The sequence below is a fragment of the Pelophylax lessonae genome (genome assembly GCF_965119305.1).
Source record: "Pelophylax lessonae genome assembly, chromosome: 13".
NCBI lineage: Eukaryota > Metazoa > Chordata > Amphibia > Anura > Ranidae > Pelophylax > Pelophylax lessonae.
In genome coordinates, this window is record NC_138780.1 from 61,996,938 (window position 1) to 62,011,829 (window position 14,892).

Consider the following 14,892-nt stretch of genomic DNA (forward strand, 5'->3'; position numbering starts at 1 on the left):
AGCAGCAAGGCTGCTGTTTAAAAGATAATTTATTCTCTTTGAGGCTGTATGTTAATAGGGGAGTGCCAGTTGTTCCTGGTTGAGCTCAATGTTACCTGGTTGGCTAAGTTTAGCCTTTGGGAATTACGTTCTTTTCTGCGTTGTTTTCCCACCCCTCATGTTAATACTGCTTTGGGACGTCCCAATGGTTAAGAATATAAAGCTGCATCTGTCAATGAATGATAGAGAAAACTTGATTTTTGACTTACCGTAAAATCCTTTTCTTTGAAGTTAATTGACAGACGCAGCACCCTTCCCTCTAGATAAGAGTTGGGTTGGGCTTTTTTTTTCTTCTGACGCTGCTTGCAACAAAACTGAATCCTCTAGCAGAGTGGGTGTATACCCCCAGGGACTGCCCCATAGGCGTGGTAAAGATTTTTCCTGCCTAGTGTCCTACTCCTGTAGGAAGCAGCATAACCCAATAGTTTAGAAGATTATGGAGCTGCGTCTGTCAATGAACTTCAGGGAAAAGGATTTTACGGTAAGTCAAAAATCCAGTTATAGCTGTCCAGCACTGACGTTCAGAGTTTCCATGCCCGGCATGGAAGCTCTGAAATTTCCCCATAGAGGTGTATTTATTCGATGCATCTCTATGAGGAGATGCAGATTTGCGCAGAGCGACGTTGTGCAGAGAATGCGTATTAGCTCCCCAATGCTTTCCAATGGGAATGCATTGGATTGGCTGAAATCATCAAATTTGCCGGGGGATTAAAATGTAAGATTAATCCTTTAACCAGCTGGGGGGGGGGGGGGCATGCCAGCACTATAAGGTCAGGAATAGTATAAAACTATTGTTAAATAAGATAAGGAAACAAGTACACAAAAAATAAAGTGCAACGTCACAACAAATATGCAGTGTTCTTCAGAGTGAACCTCAAAAAAAAAAAAAAAATTTAACTTAAATTTAGTCATTCACAGTAATATTGGCTTACTTGAATTGTTATGGATTACTGCAAACCTGCTAACTACAAGAATTTGGCCATTGGTAGTAATTTCTCAAAATTAAGAAATTAATCAGTTTAAGGATTCAGAGACATTACACCTTCCATGAATTCCAAAGAATAATTTTGAAAAGCTAGATTTTAGCTCTGAATTTATTCTGTCAAAAACAACATACATGAACCGTTTAATAAAATCATTTTTTTTGAACAGTTGTTGTCAATGACCTACAGTTTCCAAAATGAAGCTATTTCTTAAGTGGAAAGGAGGTCGGCGATCTCGCTTCTTCGACTCGCAGTTCCGTAGAATCATAATTTGGTGCTGGTATTCCACACTTGATGCTCAGTTGGATTGCTTCTGCCCAGACACTTTTTATTCCTGAATTAGCAGAAGCTTCAAGTCTCTCTGGATTGCGCACTTCTTTAAGCTCTTGTATAATTCTTTGCACAAGGACAGCCAATGCCAAGTCAAGATCTTTGGCTTGTAACATGTTAGAGAGTGTCTGGGTCCTTTTTAGTATGGTTTCAAAAAACACAAGTTCCAGAATGAAGCCAAAATCAATGAACTGGCGAATAGATTTTGCCTCAAGTGCTCTCTCAGTATGGTTCCCTTCTGCTAAAATATTGAGAGTTTCCAACAGAGGGTTAAGTGTTTTAAGAACGGCATTGCAGACTGCATGTTGGCATGTCCACCTTGTGTCACTTAATTGTTTGAGCTGGATAGCTGGTTTGCTTGACATTTCTTGTTGCACATTAGCAAACACTAAGTGAACAACAGAAGTACTGCAAAACACATACAGCTTTTCGAGTTTCACAAAAAATTATTTTGCTGCCTGTACATTCTTCACAGTGTCCACAATGACCAGGTTGAGGCGGTGACTCATGCAATGAATGTAAAGTGCACAAGGCATCACCTTTTTAATGCGTGCTTGCACGCCATAAAGCCGTCCACCCATTACAGAGGCTCCATCATAGCCTTGTCGAACACAATAATTTTTATCAATGCCTAGAGATGCTAGGACCTGGAATATGTAGCCTGTTAGAGATTCAGCGTCAAGGCTATCTGCTCGATAGAATTGTAAGAACCGTTCATTGACCATCTGTTCGTGAAAAAATCAGACTACGACAGACAGTTGTTCTGATTCATGTAGATCCTTCTTTTCCTCTCTAATGATGAAAAAGGGACTTCCTTTAATGCTCTGTGCAAGGCCTTCTCGAACAAGAGCAGCCATGATTGACAGAAGTTCATTTAGATGGATTTAGATATTTTTCATTTCTAGGGCCTCTAATTTTTTTTCTTAAAATGCTGTCTTTTTCTGCAATTAAATAGAGAATTTCACGTACATTTCCATGGTTGACATGATCTAAGCTGTACTGATGCTCTCGCTGGGCAATTTTAGTCTTTGCTTCTGACTAAGCCAATTGCAATTGTTTTTATGTAATGTCTATTTTCTTTTACCTGTCGTGTGAAAGCTTTAGTTAGATCTTTCACGATCAATGTATCCTGGCTTACTCTTTTTAAAATCATCCCATATGACATAGGAATCCTTGTGTGAAGCAGACTTATCATGCTGTAGTATTCCTTTACCAGTTTCAAGCGCATTTTTCCAGTTTTTGTACCCTATGTTGACAAACAGTAATTTTTTAACATGCCCATGGAGATATATTGATGTTGAAAAAAATGGGCATGGGAAACGGTATGCTGCATCTTGGGACACAGAATATTCTAACCATTCAAACGATTGAAACCACTGTGGACGGAATGACCTGAAGTGTGCTCCCATTTGTCTCTGTGGGTATTTTTTTTTTTTAATACAGGCTGTCTTGGCCCTTCACTAGCACACTGGCTGATATCATCTGGTCCTTGTACCTTTGTTTTTTCAATGCCAGCAGATGTTTGTGCACGCTGTGGCTGTTCAGCTTCACTGAATTCTTCTTCATAAGCACTGTGTTGGATATTGCTTTGTGAGGAGGTGCTTGCTTCTTCAATCTGCAATTAAAGGTTCATCACCATCTGATATTATTTCAGCAGTGTCATATTCCACGTCCTCCTTCTCAAGCTATTCACACTCCTCAAAGGAAGATGATGGACCAGGCTGACTTTTTCTTGTTGCTGCTCTTGAGAAATATCAGCCTTCTGGACCTTAACATGTACCACTGAATAGAATGAACGGATGTCCATTTTTGCGTTAGGTAGGAAACTGAATCTGGAAAAAAAAATAATGCATATTGTTCTTATGGAACACTTAACATAAATGAATACCATTTGTTTTATTAAATATGTTATTAATAAATGTAGTTGCACTACCAACCAGCAACTAGCAATCAACTAAAATAACTAAATTAGATACCGCATTTTCACACACCTTGATAATTGTGCATTATCAAAACGTCACCATAAAAAATAATCGTTGTATACACGAGGTCCACGACCATTGATAAATAAGAACAATTACCAAAAAACACAATGGTAAAATACTATAAGTATAATAGGACAAATTGTGTATGTGTGTGTATGTTACATGCACACACACATCACATACCAACGAATACAGATTCCAATGAGCAGCAGTTGCATTAACTTGGTATAACTTGCCAATGAGCAAGAGCAATAAATGCATACACTTTATATATCCTAACAATGGGTATAAAATGCATACAAATACACAATTTAAGCCCTGTGCTCAAGCTCCCACTACTCTTGGGCTGCAACAATGCCCCAATACATACAATAAAAAACAAAGGAAAAAGTTACCTGTGCACTATCCCAAATCCTTCTGCCTATTTTAATAACTGGATGCTTTTAGTATCGCTCCAGTGGCCACACCTGAGTGTTTTTCAGCTCAAAAAGTGCTTATCTCTAAGGGTTCCATTTATACCTGAGCAAATCTTTTTCAGGCATTTCTTTTTTTAGGCGTTTTTTGCAGGTGTTTGGAGGCAGGCATTGACATCTAACAAAAATGCTTGTAATCTGCTAAAAAAAGAAACTCATGTACTTTTTTGTGCTTCGGGCATTTTGCTTCAGGGGACAAAACACTCATATGTGAGCAGGGGCCATTTTAACCACTTAAGCCCCGGAAGATTTTACCCCCTTCCTGACCAGGGGGTATTTTGCGATTCGGCACTGCGTGACTTTAACGGACAATTGCGCGGTCGTGCGACGCTGTACCTAAACGAATTTGACGTCCTTTTTTTCCCACAAACAGAGCTTTCTTTTGGTGGTATTTGATCACCTGTGCGATTTTTTGATCACACGCTATAAACAAAAAAAGAGCGTCAATTTTGCAAAAATAACAATATTTTTCACATTTTTTTATATGAAATTCCCCCCCAAAAAAAAGTAAAAATCAAAATTTTTTAAAATTTTCGGCCAATTTGTTTTATGCTACATATGTTTGGTAAAAAAAATCGCAAAAAGCGTATTTTGATTGGTTTGCGCAAAAGTTATCGCGTTTACTAACAAAGGGAAAGATTTTTGTCATTTTTGTTGTTTTTTTTTTTAACGCGTAATGGCGGCGATCTGCGTTTTTTTTTTTTTTTTGCGGTACTGCGACATTGGGGCGGACAGATCGGACCCTTGACTGACATTTGTGACACTTTTGGGGTTACCAGTGACATTTCTACAGTAATCAGTGCTATACATATGCACTGTTACTGTAAAAATACACTGGTTGTGAAGGGGTTAACTTTATTTGGGAGGGAGGGGCTGTGTGTATCCCTAGGGGCGTGCTTTCTACTGTGATTGGCTGTGGCTTGAGCTGTAAGGACACTGATCAACGGATCTACATACTAGATCCGTTTGATCAGTGTCTTTACAGTGAGGAGAATGACAGGTGGCTTGTTTACACAAGCTGCCTGACATTCTCCCTCTCCCCCGCCGATCGCCGAGTGACCGGCGGACATCGGGTCCGCTGGTCACACGCGCGGGGGGGTCCGTGACCACGCGGGAGCGGGAGCGCGCCTCCGGGGGCGCGCGCTCGCTCCCTAGACCCTCACAAGCTAGTGACGTAGCCCTACGTCACTTTGCCTGTGAGAGGCTGACTGCCGACGTAGATCGGCGTTAGGCAGTCGGCAAGTGGTTAATGAATGGGATTTTGCTTGTTGTGCGTTTTGAGACTTCAGAGATAAGCGTGTTTTTTTTTTAATATTTTATTTATTGATTTATGCAAAGAAGGTTAAACAATACAAACAACAAACCATGATTGAAAGAAAAATAGTCTGTGTGGGATCTGGGTGTGAGATCACAACACTAAGACTATGTTTCACAATAAAGGGAGGGGGAGGACATAAAGGAAAAAGAACGGGTGGGAAGAGAAGGGAAGAAGGAAGGGGGGGGGAGGGGAAAGGGAGGGCTGGTGGGATTTTAACGGTACAGTAGATCTGAAAAGTATGCAACTAATATATATAAAATTTGAATTTATTTAGCATATTTAAAATCACAATAAAACATGTAACTGAAACATACAATCAGAGTACAGAACATACATCACTATATTATATGTAGACATACAGGCAAATGTACAGGCAATTTAGAATAAACATGTAGAACAACAACCGGTGGTCAGTTGAGCACCTGGCATCAACCCAACATGTTTCGCGGACGATTAGATCCGCTTCTTCAGGGGTTTGGTACAAGATACATTGTTTTGCCTTGAGAATCCTGTATAACAAACAATATACATTAAAATACAGCAACAACAATTAATGCTTAGGGAGTCACTTCAAGCACATGCACACCAGTGTCTCATGCTCAGTCCGCCCCATGCAGGGATAAGCCACCACCCAGTAAACGCCTCACCAACGGATGTGGAGGGGATATAGGCATGCAATGGGTAATAATAAATAGTTTGATAAGAATACTAAGATTTGAAAATGTTAAATATCAAAAAGGGGAAAGAGAAAGATTTCTTTGCCCCTACAAAAAGGTAATACCTGTATATAAACAACGAAGGTCAATATTACTGCCACAATGCTTGCAAAGCTGTAACTGATCAGCGTGACGTGAATGGTATGGCTCACTATGAAACAAAAAGGTACTAGGTTGATATTGGTAAAAGGCAGCCAGACCCTCATGGTTAACAACAGGGATTATGGGGCTAAGCTTACCATGCCTTGGAGGATATATATTTTATCAGGCCGGACAAACAAGCGCTTGAAGTTCAGGCTCGATCTTAGGGTGCCTGGAACCTTGATCTAAAAATTAGATCCGTAAGGCAGCTTAAGCTCACAATAAGCGAAAGAGGGAGAAGGAAGGGGGGAAGACAACAAAGTATCCCCCTATCGTCACCAGCACTGCGTAACCTGAAAAAAGGACATGGTAAGGAATTTGAGCCAAAATGGTGTTCAAAATGCGGCATCCAGGCTCCCCAATACCTACCTCTGTGTCGAACTGATAGCGGAGACAGCGGCATCCGTGATACTGATGCCGGTGTCTCGCTATAAATGCCTCCCCTCAACTCGGCGGGATGACGCACATCCGGGTGGATGTGAGGTCATCACGCCGAGCCAGGTCCCTAACGGCGCAGTCCGAAGAACGGAGCATGCGTCGTGCTGTGCAATGATCAGCCACAATAGCAGCTATGCACAGCCACTAGGCCGGATGTGGGCGGGAACATGGTCCCGCTATCTCGGCCAGCCCAGAGACCACACATCCGTTGGAGGTGTTGGGCGAGGGTGACCCCCGCAGGGGGGGCGGGAAATAGCATGGAACAGTGCGTGTGCAGTGACTAACAACCGAATAGCATCAAAAAGGAAGTACAAAATTGCGTTATATTAAAGAAAGTAAACAAAGTACAACATATTGAACAATAGATAAAGTGCATTTAATGTCGAACACCCTTTGAATAAAGAATGGTATAAGTTATACAGCTGACAGCCACTCGGGTATGAAATACCCATCTGTAGCTGTCAGAGGAGGTATCAACAACATTACATAGGTTACCTGTGTGTAAGCACGCACAGGTTGCATAGTTAATCATAAGCACTATAGGTCACTGACATAGACCAAACATATTCAATAGCATACATGGGAAGAAAAAAGGAAAAAGTCTTATAAGTGAAAACAACTTAAATGTGGAGGAAGCCAACTTGAAAGCCTTGATCCCCTGACTGGACCGATAGAAACGCAGGGCACTAATAGTGTGCCCTGCCGGTCAACATTTCTGCACAAAGTAAGGATCAGCGTGGCCGTATACCAACCTGGAACCACCTAGAAGGAAGGCCATAGCTGGCATTGATTTCATGGCAAGTACAATACCAAAAAGCTAAATCTAAAAAGGGGGAAATGGGCCCTAAAAGACACACCCACGGGGATACCCACAGGAGCTCGACATCAGTCCAGTTGAAATAATTGAGGGAGAATTGGCCAAAGGACACCCACTGATGTTAAATGGGTATCGTGGCTAGAGGATTATAACTCGTTTACTTATCCTAAGAAGGGTTTGTAGGTAACCATTTCATTAATTCCTGGTGGTTTGGTAGCATCTAGCGTTTCAATCCAATATGACTCCTTTTGGAGTATACGCCTATCCCAATTTCCGCCCCGGGGGTCTGGGGGCACGACCTCCAGGACGAAAAAAGAAACCACTGAATTGTCAAATTTATAATAGAGATTAATGTGTCGAGTGACACTTGTCTGGTATGTGCCTCCTTCAGAATGGTACATATGGTCCCCTATTCTTTGTCCCAATGTGCGTATAGTTTTGCCAACATAATACGAACCACATTGGCATGTCATCAAATAAACCAGTCCTTGTGTGTTACAGTCAGCATATTGTTTAGATTTTAGCCAGCGGCCATTGGGTAAACGAATGCCCTTGCCGGTGTGAATCCAAGGGCACCTACAGGAGCCACAAGGATATGTACCTCTTTTGGTGTAATGGTGAGGGGCTGCCGTGGTGTAATGGCTTTTAGTGAGGCTGTCTCTAAGTGAGACAGCCCGCCTAAAGACCAAGTTTGGCTTGGGACCTAGATATTTATTGAGGGTGTGATCCTGTATCAGAATGGGCCAATGTTTGTGAAGGACATCACAGAGCTTTCCTTCATGCACCGAGAACCTAGTGATGAACCTCACATTGGATTGGTTATTTTTGATGGTATGTGTATATAGAAGCTCAGATCTAGAGCGTGCTAGAGCCCGGTTAAAGGATTTTCTGAGAAGACTTCTAGAGTACCCCCTAGCAAGCAACCGCTTTTTCAGCTGATTGGCCTGGATATGAAAAGTTTCATCAGTGGAGCAGTTTCTGCGGAGTCTTAAATATTGAGCATATGGAATGCTCTTTATCAAGGGGGTGGGATGGGCACTCGCTGCGCACAAGATAGTGTTTCCAGCGCTTGGTTTTCTGTAAAGATCAGTGGAAATATGGCCATCAGGCAGTAGGGAGATGCTGAGGTCCAGGAACGAAATTTGTGAAGAGCTGATAGTATGTGTAAATCTCAAATTCAGATTGTTGTCATTTAAAGCTAACAGAAATTCCTGGAGCTCATCTCCACTGCCTGTCCAGACAATCAATAAATCGTCGATAAATCTATGCCATGTAAGAATATAAGGCAACCATCTTTCCATATTCTCACTGGAAAACACTAAACGTTCCCAACCGCCAAGATATAAGTTGGCGTAGGACGGTGCGCAGCAAGTGCCCATCGCAACCCCCTGAATTTGCAGATAAATCTGCTCAAGAAAAGTGAAATAGTTTCGTGGGAGAATAAATTGTAATAGCTGTAAAACAAAATTCATCAGGGGCCAGGTATTTCGATCTTGCTCCTTGAGGAAAGATTCAGCCATCCGGATGCCCCGCTCGTGCGGGATCGTGTCACTCGACACATTAATCTCTATCATAAATTTGACAATTCAGTGGTTTCTTTTTTCGTCCTGGAGGTCGTGCCCCCAGACCCCCGGGGCGGAAATTGGGATAGGCGTATACTCCAAAAGGAGTCATATTGGATTGAAACGCTAGATGCTACCAAACCACCAGGAATTAATGAAATGGTTACCTACAAACCCTTCTTAGGATAAGTAAACGAGTTATAATCCTCTAGCCACGATACCCATTTAACATCAGTGCGTGTCCTTTGGCCAATTCTCCCTCAATTATTCCATCTGGACTGATGTCGAGCTCCTGTGGGTATCCCCGTGGGTGTGTCTTTTAGGGCCCATTTCCCCCTTTTTAGATTTAGCTTTTTGGTATTGTACTTGCCATGAAATCAATGCCAGCTATGGCCTTCCTTCTAGGTGGTTCCAGGTTGGTATACGGCCACGCTGATCCTTACTTTGTGCAGAAATGTTGACCGGCAGGGCACACTATTAGTGCCCTGCGTTTCTATCGGTCCAGTCAGGGGATCAAGGCATTCAAGTTGGCTTCCTCCACATTTAAGTTGTTTTCACTTATAAGACTTTTTCCTTTTTTCTTCCCATGTATGCTATTGAATATGTTTGGTCTATGTCAGTGACCTATAGTGCTTATGATTAACTATGCAACCTGTGCGTGCTTACACACAGGTAACCTATGTAATGTTGTTGATACCTCCTCTGACAGCTACAGATGGGTATTTCATACCCGAGTGGCTGTCAGCTGTATAACTTATACCATTCTTTATTCAAAGGGTGTTCGACATTAAATGCACTTTATCTATTGTTCAATATGTTGTACTTTGTTTACTTTCTTTAATATAACGCAATTTTGTACTTCCTTTTTGATGCTATTCGGTTGTTAGTCACTGCACACGCACTGTTCCATGCTATTTCCCGCCCCCCCTGCGGGGGTCACCCTCGCCCAACACCTCCAACGGATGTGTGGTCTCTGGGCTGGCCGAGATAGCGGGACCATGTTCCCGCCCACATCCGGCCTAGTGGCTGTGCATAGCTGCTATTGTGGCTGATCATTGCACAGCACGACGCATGCTCCGTTCTTCGGACTGCGCCGTTAGGGACCTGGCTCGGCGTGATGACCTCACATCCACCCGGATGTGCGTCATCCCGCCGAGTTGAGGGGAGGCATTTATAGCAAGACACCGGCATCAGTATCACGGATGCCGCTGTCTCCGCTATCAGTTCGACACAGAGGTAGGTATTTGGGAGCCTGGATGCCGCATTTTGAACACCATTTTGGCTCAAATTCCTTACCATGTCCTTTTTTCAGGTTACGCAGTGCTGGTGACGATAGGGGGATACTTTGTTGTCTTCCCCCCTTCCTTCTCCCTCTTTCGCTTATTGTGAGCTTAAGCTGCCTTATGGATCTAATTTTTAGATCAAGGTTCCAGGCACCCTAAGATCGAGCCTGAACTTCAAGCGCTTGTTTGTCCGGCCTGATAAAATATATATCCTCCAAGGCATGGTAAGCTTAGCCCCATAATCCCTGTTGTTAACCATGAGGGTCTGGCTGCCTTTTACCAATATCAACCTAGTACCTTTTTGTTTCATAGTGAGCCATACCATTCACGTCACGCTGATCAGTTACAGCTTTGCAAGCATTGTGGCAGTAATATTGACCTTCGTTGTTTATATACAGGTATTACCTTTTTGTAGGGGCAAAGAAATCTTTCTCTTTCCCCTTTTTGATATTTAACATTTTCAAATCTTAGTATTCTTATCAAACTATTTATTATTACCCATTGCATGCCTATATCCCCTCCACATCCGTTGGTGAGGCGTTTACTGGGTGGAGGCTTATCCCTGCATGGGGCGGACTGAGCATGAGACACTGGTGTGCATGTGCTTGAAGTGACTCCCTAAGCATTAATTGTTGTTGCTGTATTTTAATGTATATTGTTTGTTATACAGGATTCTCAAGGCAAAACAATGTATCTTGTACCAAACCCCTGAAGAAGCGGATCTAATCGTCCGCGAAACATGTTGGGTTGATGCCAGGTGCTCAACTGACCACCGGTTATTGTTCTACATGTTTATTCTAAATTGCCTGTACATTTGCCTGTATGTCTACATATAATATAGTGATGTATGTTCTGTACTCTGATTGTATGTTTCAGTTACATGTTTTATTGTGATTTTAAATATGCTAAATAAATTCAAATTTTATATATATTAGTTGCATACTTTTCAGATCTACTGTACCGTTAAAATCCCACCAGCCCTCCTTTCCTCCCTTTCCCCTCCCCCCCCCCTTCCTTCTTCCCTTCTCTTCCCACCCGTTCTTTTTCCTTTATGTCCTCCCCCTCCCTTTATTGTGAAACATAGTCTTAGTGTTGTGATCTCACACCCAGATCCCACACAGACTATTTTTCTTTCAATCAGTATCATTTGGGATGTTGGTACGTCTTTATTGACTTATAACAAACACCAATCTTTAATAAACAACAAACCATAAGGAAAAACCAGAAACAACACCAGAAATTCAAAAGTAAGAGAATGTCAACGGTATGGGCATAGCACCATAACACTGAGTGATCACAAAACACCCTTGTAAGTAAGAGAAGGCTGTCACGGCTACACATATAAGTGGGTAGTTACTTCTAGGTGCTAGGCATCTGGGACACAGCAGTAACAGTCATACATAAATATCCGGAGTTGGGGCATCTCCTTCCCTGTACACTTATTAGAGTGCAATTCCATGAGTTGGAATTCATGGAAGGTGAACATGAGAGTGAAATACATCAGTGAAGAGAACAAAGATAGAGAGAAAGGTCAAAGTGGTGGTGGGGGGGGGGGGGGGGAGAAAAAAAAAGGGGGGAGGGAAGGGGTGCATAGGAAAATAAAGGGAGGGAGGCGTGAGTCATACTGATCACCGGACCACATCAGAAATCAGTAGTTTCTACCCCTTATCAGAGAGAATAAATATGTTTCATATCAGCCAAGTTTTATTGTATTTTTCCCTATCATGCTGAGCTGTCAGAATGAGATCATCCATTTTATTGATCTCTTCAACCTTACGTATGCAGTCACTGAGATTTGGGGGAAGTTGTTTTTTCCAGAACAGCGGAATGCAGGCTTTGGCGGCATTCAAAATATGGCGTAACATATTTTCTTGCATTTCTGTACTGGGATGTCGGACAAATGGAGTAGAAAAAGAGCAGAATCGTCCGGGATCTCGTAGTCAGTAAAGTCTTTAGCAAGCGTCCAGACAGCCTTCCAGTAATGAGTAAGTTTCGGGAAAGTCCAGAAAATCTGCAGCAACGTTTCTCGGTCCCTCTGGCATCTCCAACAAAGATCTGTAGTTTGCAGATAGAATTTATGAAGTTGAGTGGGTACATGATACCATTGCATCAGTATCTTATAGTTGGTTTCTTCTATTTTGGTACAGACTAACGACTTCAATGAAAGCAAAGGGAAATGTTTTGTTTCTGTTGTGTTGTAAAGGCGCCACCTAGATCTACCTCCCACCTCTGCAGGGCCAGGGATTTGACCAAAAGAGTATAAGTCTTGGGTAGAGGGGGTGGGAGAGTACCCTCACCGATGCAGTACTCCTCAAGCACTACAGAGGAATGCTGCCGGATTCTACAGCGTGTGTAGATAATGGTGGACCTGTATAGCCTTCCAGAATGGAAGTCAAAAACGACCCTGGACATCCGTTAACTGGGAGAGTGTTGGCCTGATGAAGACCTCTTTCCCGCAGGTCTAGAAATTATTGGTCACGTAGGCCAGGAGAGAAAGCTGGATTGCCCAGGATAGGGAACAGTGGCGATACAGTTGAAGATATAGATGGATGGGCACATAGAGAGGAGACTATCCCGATAGCTATACCCACTGCCACTGTGCGACAGGAGCATGCGTGGCAGAGACAACTTACACCAAAGAGCTCGAGGCAGGTAGACATCTGACAGGGAGTGTTCTAATTGAACCCATTGTTTATGTTGGCAGTGCCGCTCCCAATCTATCATCCTGCTTAGGTGGGTTGCAACGCATCCGGTAAAGCCAGACCACCCTGCATCTTAGGCCTCAAGATAAGCGTTTTACAAGCTGAAAAATGCTCAAGTGTGAACAGGGCCTGAAGTCTCAAAACGCCCAACAAGCAAAATCCTATTAATTTCAATGGCCCCTGTTCACATAAGAGCCTTTGTCACCTGAAGCTCAAAAAAGTACATAAACTTCTGACAGATTACAAGCGTTTTTGTTGGATGTCAATGCCTGCCTCTAAACTCCAACAACAAAATGTCTGAAAAAATTGTGAAAAATGCCTGAAAAACACCCTAAAAAAATGCCAAAAAAAAAAAAAAAACGCCTGAAAACTATATGCTCAGGTGTGAATGAAGCCTAGGTTGTAAGCTCGCCTGCCATGTCAAAACCTCTTAGGTGAGTTAGTGTTAGGTAGTGATACTAGAAAACCTCCAGTTTTTAAAATGTGCATAGGGATTTGCGAAAGTGTGCAAGTCACTTTTTTTTTTCTTTTGGTTTTTAGCAAATATATGTATACCCCTGACAATGGGCATCAAAAGCATTAACATGAAATATTCCTGACAATGGGCATCAAGCCCATAAACATAAAATATTCCTGACTGATGCTCATTGTCACAAATATTTCATGTTTGTGTTTAATGGGCATCAAATGCATAAACATGAAATATGCCTAACAACGGGCATTAAATGCATAAATATTTTTAACAATGGACATCAAATGCAGAAACATGAAATATTCCTGACAATGGGAATCAATTGCATAAATATGAAATATTCCTGACAACGAGCATCAAACGCATAACCATTAAATATTCCTGAAAATGGGAATTAAACGCATAAACATATTCGTGACAATGGCCATCAAACGCTTAAACATGAAATATTCCTTACTGGTGCCAATTGTCAGGAATATTTCATGTTTATGCATTTGATGCCCACTGTCAAGAAACAATGGGCATCAAAGGCATAAACATGAAATATTCCTGACAGTGGGCATCAAAGGCATAAACATGAAATATTCCTAAGAATTTGTCAGGAATATTTCACGTTTATTTGTTAGATGCCCGTTGTCATGAATATTTCATGTTTATGTGTTTGATGCCCATTGTCAAGAAACAATGGGCATTAAATGCCTAAACATGAAATATTCCTGACAGTGGGCATCAAACGCATAATTATGAAATATTCCGGACAGAATTTTACAGCTGGACATTGCAAACTTACTAACATGTTTGCAATGTTCAGCTGTAAAATTCTGTCAGATTGTCAGCCCATATTGTCTTTTGCAGGGTGAGAGTGATATAGGAGTTTGTAATTGAGCAACGGACTCACTGCTCAATTCACCCGCCGGCACCAGTGCCACCTCTAAAATGGATGCCCTGGGCCTGCTGCTCCTCGTGTCCTGTGCTCTGGCTCCTCCTCTGCTGCTTCACTCTTGCCTTCCGCGGTGCTCTGCAGGGCTGGGCCTGGGCTGGTGCACTCAGTACACAAACTGTGACAGCGCAGGCACGCGCACTCTCCCTTTGCCGCATCTTGCTCTTAGACGTCACCCTGCTGGCACGCCTCCATCAGGAACGCCTCCCTGTTGCTGGCCTGTCCTTGATTGTATAGGTGTCGCGAGGGAGCATTTTTCCGCGGCGCTGCCTCGGCCTTGAGTTATAAATGCTTTCTCTGCTGCATAAGATGGCATTTTAATTGGGGGGGGGGGGGCACAGTGTCATGTTGGGGACTTTATGTATTGTGAAGATGCGCTGGTAAAAAATATGTGGATTGCTGTACTAAAGTTCCTGAATATTGGTAAAAATATATAAAAGAAGTGTGCTTTCCTGTAAACAGTGTGATCATGAATCACTGATGTAAGATAGATCTATCAATAAAGACCTGAAAACACACACAGTTGTCTCTAATGTAGAATTGTCCAACAATTTGAATGCTGCATAATACAAGTCCCATGCAATAAATTGCAGTTCTTAAGAAAAACCCCTCCACATGAAGGGTTAATAAGCAGTGCAGTCCTGTATTTACATGTGTATATGAACTAAAGGGATAGTTCTGCCAAATCCACAG

The 14,892-nt window shown here is 42.3% G+C and overlaps 1 protein-coding gene and 1 pseudogene across 9 annotated transcripts in view; one reads left to right on the forward strand and one right to left on the reverse strand.

Moving 5' to 3' along the window:
- Positions 1-14,892, forward strand: part of PACS2 (phosphofurin acidic cluster sorting protein 2) — a 1,277,570-nt gene that overhangs the window by 602,364 nt on the left and 660,314 nt on the right. The gene's annotated exons all lie outside the window — the stretch shown is intronic.
- Positions 1,226-2,761, reverse strand: LOC309569841 (zinc finger MYM-type protein 1-like; annotated as a pseudogene). The gene has a single exon. The product of its transcript is annotated as a zinc finger MYM-type protein 1-like (transcript).